The sequence below is a fragment of the Scyliorhinus torazame genome, chromosome 14 (assembly GCF_047496885.1).
Source record: "Scyliorhinus torazame isolate Kashiwa2021f chromosome 14, sScyTor2.1, whole genome shotgun sequence".
Classification (NCBI taxonomy): domain Eukaryota; kingdom Metazoa; phylum Chordata; class Chondrichthyes; order Carcharhiniformes; family Scyliorhinidae; genus Scyliorhinus; species Scyliorhinus torazame.
Genome location: NC_092720.1, coordinates 217,494,080 through 217,502,414, shown reverse-complemented (window position 1 = coordinate 217,502,414; position 8,335 = coordinate 217,494,080).

The window sequence follows — 8,335 nt, the reverse complement described above, 5'->3', positions numbered from 1 at the left end:
CCTTTGCTCGTCACATGTGATGCATCCCCGTATGGTATTGGGGCCGTCCTGTCCCACAAGATGGAGAACGGGGCCGAGCGACCGATAGCTTTCGCCTCCCGCACATTGACTGCAGCGGAGAAGAAGTACGCGCAGATTGAGAAGTACACGCAGATCGAGAAGGAGGGCCTGGCAGTGCTTTTCGCGGTGAAACGCTTCCACCAGTATGTGTACGGCCGCCATTTCACTATCGTGACTGATCATAAGCCCCTGCTGGGACCTTTCAGAGAGGATAAGCCAATACCGCCCATTGCTTCTGCACGGATCCAGCGCTGGGCTTTGTTGCTTGCTGCATATGAATATTCTCTGGAGCACAAACCAGGAACCCAGATAGCGAAAGCCGACGCACTGAGCCGATTGCCTTTATCGACCGGCCCCATGTCGACCTCCACGACCGGTGAGGTGGTTGGAACCCTAAATTTTATGGACACCTTGCCTGTCATGGCATCACAGATCCGTGAGTGGACCCAGACGGAGCCAGTCCTGTCAAAGGTTCGGCACATAGTCCTGTATGGTGGGCAGCATAGACAGCTCCCAGGCGAGTTGCAGACATTTTCCTCCAAGCTGTCAGAGTTCAGCGTGGAAGACGGCATCCTCTTGTGGGGGACGCATGTGATTCTCCCGGAAAAAGGCCAGGAGCTGATATTATCAGACTTGCACAATGGGCATCCGGGCGTGACCAAGATGAAAATGTTGGCCCGGAGTTATGTCTGGTGGCCAGGCCTCGACACCGACATTGAGAAGGTGGCCCAAAACTGCTCCATTTGCCAGGAGCATCAGAAGCTTCCGCCGGCCGTGCCCCTACAGCACTGGGAATGGCCAGGGCGGCCTTGGGCACGCTTACTTGCAGATTTCGCAGGCCCTTTTCAGGGATCCATGTTCCTTCTACTAATTGACGCCCAGTCCAAATGGCTGGAGGTGCATAAGATGCAGGGGACTACGTCCTGCGCAACAATTGAAAAGATGGGTTTATCGTTTAGTACGCATGGCCTCCCCGAGGTGCTGGTCACGGATAATGGCACTCCATTCACGAGTCAGGAGTTTGCTAGGTTTACAAAGATGAACGGCATCCGCCATATCCGCACTGCCCCTTACCACCCGGCTTCAAATGGGTTGGCAGAGCGTGCAGTGCAAACATTCAAAAGAGGCCTAAAGAAGCAGTCTTCCGGATCAATGGACACGAGACTGGCTCGCTTTTTGTTTACGTACAGGACCACCCCCCCCGCCCCCCCCCATGCAGTGACTGGGGTAGCTCCCGCAGAACTCCTAATGGGCCGGAGACTCCGCACCCGCCTTAGTATGGTTTTCCCGGACATTGGCGCAAAGGTACGCCGCACACAAGAACGGCAGGGACCGGGATTGTCTCGGCATCGTCCGATTCGGCAGTTTGCGCCCGGTGACCCAGTATTCGTGCGGAATTTTGCTGGTGGTGCCCAATGGGTTCCTGGTGTAATCTTTCGCCAAACGGGCCCTATATCTTACCAAGTGCAAGCCCAGGGTCGTCTCCAACGAAAACACGTAGACCATGTCCGGTCCAGAAGATCATCCCCTCAAAAGACTCCCCGCCCCCGGAGCTCATTTCAACAGCCGCAAAGACCAGAGACAAGGGAAGGTAGTCCTCAAAATCTTCCACTTGTGCCTCACTCGAAGCCTGCGCAGGTCGTTACGGGACCGAATGGAGATAGAGACGCTGACATGACGGAGGCAGCAGACTCTGACTCCGAGGTGGAGACACAAGATGCATCAGAGGGGGAATCCTCGGGTCCACGGGCCGTGGATGTACAACCGCGCCGTTCATCACGGAAACGCTGGTCTCCGTCTCGATACACGCCGCCTGATCCAGCGCCGCGTGCAAATGGCGTCCGGCCTGCGGCCAAACGAGTCCGACGCCTTCCTTCGCCAGGGTCTTCGGTGGATTCCTTGGACTTTGGGGGGGGGGAGGGATGTTATAACCTGCCTACTGACGATTGGCTGGGGACTAATGACTATCCCACAATCCTGTGGGAGTATGAGCTTCCCCAATGAGGGGGGCGGAGAAACTCCTCGTATAAATAAGCTGGCCAGTTCAGGAACCAGCAGGAAGGAGAAGGTAGCAAGGGAAGTTACTGCTACTGTTATGTATATATTGTTACAGTAAATAAACGTTATTACTTTGTATCCTTAAAACTCGTGCTGGATTCTTCGTGGACCTTACAAAAATGTCTCTCCAGGGTTCCTCTGTTTTGAGCTTTATTCAGGTAAATAAATAAAAATATTTTTTACATAAAAATCCTAATTTCCGTGGAGCCACACCGCCACCTGCTGGTTGAGATCGGGACTCCAGAGATTTATTTGTCCTGCATTACTGACTTTGCTGGTGGTGACTGTTTACAAACTTAACTATAACTAGCGAAGGGAGCATCACTGTTTGTGTCAGTGAGTGGCTCCATTAGTCTGTGTAGATATGAGGGATGGACAACAAATGCTGGCTTTGCCGTTGACACCCGCCTGTTCTGAGCTGCCACCATGTTCTGAGATTGGGTTCTTTGGCTCGGACTCTGGGTCTGGGACGTGGTTCTCAGACAGACTGGAGACAGACTTTAGTATCCGCTTCAACACTTGTTTATTAGGATTACTTCTGAACCGGTTACAGAATAGGCACGTAGCTCTTAGGCATGATTCCAAACTCTCCCTCGAGAGTCGAACACATGACTGACGAGAGTCATTGTTACATCATCAACGTCACACAATAGAATATCCCACCTGTTAACCCTTTAAACACATCAACCCTTTATAGACACGTTTGTCATAATATACACCAGTATATCATGGTGCAGACACACACTGATGGACACACAGTGGGACCAATCAACATACCAACACCGCAGCCAATCACCAGTGAGAGCACACGCATTATAAAGACAGGGGGCATCAGAGTTCCCGCTCATTCGAGTAGCAGCTAGCTAGGAGCACAGAGCTCCCAGCCTGCAACACAGACATTCACCATGTGCTGAGTGCATCTACTGGTTAGGACAAGGCAAAGGTCTTTAGTTAAAGCTGGTAGCGTATTTACCCACAGTTCAAGTATGTTTAAATAGTTAATCTTTCAATAAAATAGTGTTGCACTACTTCAAGTGTTGGTGACCTATATGATCCAGAACACCCAACACATCATGATACCAGGAGTGGTTGCATACTAGCACTTCTTAGACCGACCTGCAAGTGATCTGCCTTCCGCCAGCATTCCGTCATCCTGCAACCTGGACAACATCAGCCCGCCGCCGCCGCTCCGCATCGCCGGCAACCTCGGGGCCAACTAGAAGATTTTCAAACAGCGCTTCCAGCTCTTCCTCGAAGCCACGGACAGGGAGGGTGCCTCGGACACCAGAAAGATTGCTCTTCTCCTCTCCACGGCCGGGGACCATGCCATCCACATTTTCAACTCTCTCACCTTTGCAGATGACGAAGACAAGACAAAGTTCAAGACGGTTCTCCTCAAATTTGACACTCACTGCGGCGTGGAGGTGAATGAAAGTTTTGAACGCTACGTGTTCCAGCAGCGTTTGCAGGGTAAGGATGAACCTTTCCAATCCTATCTAACGCACCTCTGCATCCTTGCGCAATCTTGCAGCTACGGGCCCACCTCCGACTCCATGATACGCGACCAGATCATTTTCGGTGTTCAGTCGGACCCCCTACGTCAGCAGCTCCTCAAAGTAAAGCAACTCACCCTTGCGGCCGCCATCGAGACCTGTGTTCTACAGGAAAACGCCACGAGTCGGTATTCCCATATACAAGCGGCTGTAACGGCGCGGCAAGGTCCCCACGAGGCAGAACGGGTCCAAGTGATTGAGCACCTCCAGGGCCTCAGCCTGGATGAGGGCGGCCATTTTGCGCGCTTTTCACGGACTCCCGCGCCTGTACACACCAAACAGGGGGACGGCGATGTGGAGGAACGTAATGCGCAGGCGCGCACCATGCATGACCGCACCACGCATGCGCGGTGGCGCAGCGAACGTGCTGACGTCACAACGTGCGGCAACTGTGGCTCCGCCCATTTAAAGCGGCAATGCCCCGCAAAATCTCGACAATGCGTACGATGTGGAAGACTTGCCCACTATGCTGCCTGCTGTCGAGCAGCTCAGCCTTCCAATTCATATCGCTTCAGCCAGCCTCGCAGGAATGTTCGGGCAATTCAACCCACGGTCAATGAGTCCGATTCTGACCTCCCACACAGCAGTGACACCGAGGACCTGAAGGCGCCTTTTCGAGTCGGTGTCGTAACGATAAACAGGCTGTCCCCGAAGCAAAGACACCAGCCGCTGTCGGTATACAGCATCGATCCAGACGATGAGTGGTGTGCCACCCTGACGGTCAACCGGTCCCAAATACGACTCCGCCTGGACACTGGTGCCTCCGCCAATCTCCGTGTACCGAGATACAGTGAAAAGTATTTTTTTGTTGAGCTGCTCGCAGAAAAATACATTTCACTGTACCTCGGTACACGTGACAATAAACAAATCCAATCCAATCCAATCCAATCTCATGGCGTGGTCTGCTTTTCAAAGCCTTCGTGTCAAACCAACCATTCTTCCATCGGCCTGCCAGCTATTGGACTACAATGGCAACATCATTCCTGCTACCGGCTCATGCCAACTCGAAGTGACGCACAAGTCACGAAAAGCCATCCTTCCTTTCGAGATCGTGGGCTCCTCGAAGGACTCTCTGCTTGGTGCACAGGCGTGCAAGCTGCTAACTCTCGTTCCAAGAGTTCACTCTCTCTCTCCTGATGACACGTCTGCCTTCCAGGATGCTGACTTCAGGGCGCAACTCAACGCCATCATCGACCAGCACCACGACTTCTTCGAAGGCACGGGCACGATCCCATATTCTGACAAGATCCTACTCAAACAGAACGCCACGCCTGTGGTGCATGCACCTCGCAGAGTCCCAGCACCCCTCAAGGACCGCCTCAAGCAGCAGCTGCAGGACCTCCAAGACCAAGGAGTGATCTCCAGAGTTATGGAACCAACCGACTGGGTCAGTTCCATGGTGTGCGTAAAAAAGCCTTCAGGCGATCTCAGAATCTGCATTGATCCAAAGGATCTGAATCGCAACATAATGAGGGAGCATTACCCAATCCCCAAGCGCGAAGAGATCACATGCGAGATGACTCGCGCCAAGCTCTTCACCAAACTTGATGCCTCGAAAGGATTCTGGCAAATCCAACTAGACAGATCCAGTAGGAAACTGTGTACCTTTAACACCCCTTTTGGCAGATATTGTTACAACAGGTTGCCGTTTTGGATCATATCGGCGTCAGAAGTGTTCCACAGGATCATGGAACAATTGATGGAAGGCATTGAATGTGTTCGCGTCTATGTCGACGACATAATCATTTGGTCCACCACCCCGCAGGAGCATGTCAGTCGCCTCCAGCGCGTCTTCAAACGCATACGGGAGCAGGGCCTACGCCTCAACAGAGCCAAATGTTCCTTCGGTCAGATGGAACCAAAGTTCCCAGGGGACCACATCTCCCAGTTGGGTGTGCGGCCGGATGCGGACAAGGTGGCTGCTATCAGGGACATGAAAAGGCCAGAGGACAAGAAGGCGGTCCTCTGATTTCTGGGCATGGTCAACTTCCTAGGGAAGTTCATCCCTAACCTCGCCTCTCATACCACAGCTCTCAGGAACCTGGTCAGGAAGACGACAGACTTCCAATGGCTTCTTGCCCACGAGCGCGAATGGAAAGAACTTAAAACCAAACTTAACACGGCCCCGGTATTGGCCTTTTTTGATCCAGCGAAAGAGACAAAAATTTTGACCGATGCCAGCCAATCTGGCATTGGGGCAGTGCTCCTGCAACGCGATGAGGCCTCATCATGGGCCCCCGTTGCATATGCGTCACGCGCCATGACCCCCACGGAACAGTGCTACGCGCAGATAGAAAAGGAGTGCCTGGGCCTTTTGACCGGTGTCGTCAAGTTTCATGATTATATGTACGGCCTTCCCCAATTCATCGTCGAGACCGACCATCGCCTGCTGGTCAATATAATACAGAAAGACTTGAACGACATGACGCCTCGCCTCCAGCGCATTCTGCTCAAACTCCGGCGATACGACGTCCAGCTCGTATACACCCCGGGCAAAGACCTGATCATAGCCGACACTCTGTCCAGGGCAGTCAACACCCCGTGTGACCCAGCGGGATTCATCTTCCAGGTTGACGCCCATGTGGCCTTCGTGGCCTCCAATCTACCTGCCACGGATGAACGCCTCGTCCAAATTCGGCACGAGACAGCGGCTGACCCCCTGCCAGAGCGTGTCATGCGCCACCTAACAGACGGGTGGCTCAAGGGCCAATGCCCGCAGTTCTACAACATCAGAGACGATCTGGCGGTAGTCGATGGTGTCCTCCTGAAGCTGGACCGCATTGTTATCCCGCACAGATGCGCCAGCTAGTCTTGGAACAGCTACACGAGGGCCATCTTGGCGTGGGGAAGTGCCGCCGACGGGCCCGAGAGGCAGTGTACTGGCCCGGCATCAATGACGACATCGCCAACACAGTGCTCAACTGCCCCACCTGTCAGCGCTTCCAGCCGGTCCAACCACGTGAGACCCTACAGCCCCATGAGCTGGTCACGTCCCCTTGGTCCAAGGTCGGCATCGACCTGTTCCATGTGCTGGGCAGGGATTATGTTCTGATTGTAGACTATTTTCCTAACTACCCGGAGGTGGTACGTTTGCACGACATCACATCGTCTACAGTCATCCGTGCCTGTAAGGACACCTTTGCTCGTCACAGCATCCCACTCACTGTGATGTCGGACAATGGCCCCTGCTTCGCAAGCCAGGAATGGTCCAACTTTGCCAGGAGGTACAACTTTGTGCATGTGACACCCAGTCCAGCACAAGTGGGTAGCACTGTGGCTTCACAGCGCTAGGGTCCCAGGTTCGATTCCCCGCTGTGGATCACTGTCTGTGCGGAGTCTGCACGTTCTCCCCGTGTCTGCGTGGGTTTCCTCCGGGTGCTCCTGTTTCCTCCCACAGTCCAAAGACGTGCAGGTTAGGTGGATTGGCCATGATAAATTGCCCTTAGTGTCCAAAAAGGTTAGGAGGGGTTATTGGGTTACGGGGATAGGGTGGAAGTGAGGGATTAAGTGGGTCGGTGCAGACTCGATGGGCCGAATGGACTCCTTCTGCCCTGTATGTTCTATCTCTGCTCTGACTGAGGCTCCCGAGAGACGCTCTGCATTTCTTTGACAGCCCCTGACCAGAAGATTATGGGAGAAATGCACAGCGGCAGCCAGTTGAGGTGGAGGGGGAACCTTATAGTGTAGCGGAAATCCGCAAATTATAGACACAAATTGGAAAGATTGGGGTCATTATCTCAGGCTACTGATCCTGGTATGGAGGGAAGATCTTATGAGGGAAGGCTGAGGGACTTGAGGCTGTTTTCGTCAGAGAGAAGAAGGTTAAGAGGTGACTTAATTGACGCATACAAGGTGATCAGAGGATTGGATACGGTGGACAGTGAGAGCCTTTTTCCTCGGATGGTGATGTCTCGCACGAGGGGACATAGCTTTAAATTGAGGGGAGATAGATATAGGACAGATGTCAGAGGTAGGTTCTTTACTCAGAGAGTAGTAAGGGTGTGGAATGCCCTGCCTGCAACAGTAGTGGACTCGCCAACACTAAGGGCATTAAAATTGTCATTGGCTAGACATATGGACGATAAGGGAATAGTGTAGATGGGCTTTAGAGTGGTTTCACAGGTCGGCGCAACATCGAGGGCCGAAGGGCCTGTACTGCGCTGTAATGTTCTGTGTTCTTTGTCAGAACTGGAGAAAGCTAACCACGAAACAGATTTGTTTTAAAGTCCTGAGGCAAGAAAAGTGGGTCGGGGGGGAACTAAAGTTAAGGACTGTAATAGGGCAGAGAATTGAAGATGTTAAATCACAAATAAAGGCTGATGGTGCAAAACAAACGGGCGTGGTAATAAAGTAAAGAATCAACTTGCTGGAAAAACAAGGGAGGGGTCTGGGCAGGACTGCAAGAAGAGATGTTGCACATCTCCTGCAAAGTGCAAACATAACTTGGACGCAGACCTGTTCCCATAGCAACAAATTGTATTTGGAGGAGGTGAGCGCAATGAGTGGAGAAGCTGTTCGACGTGAGAACAGGTCGGGCCAGGTCGGAGGAGGGTGCTGGTGGATGGGGATTAGTTGGGCCTCATTTCAAGGCAGAAACAGAGAAACTCCCTGAGGGGACGAGGATGTGGAAAATGTGGATGGCATGGTCCCCGGCCGTGGAGAGG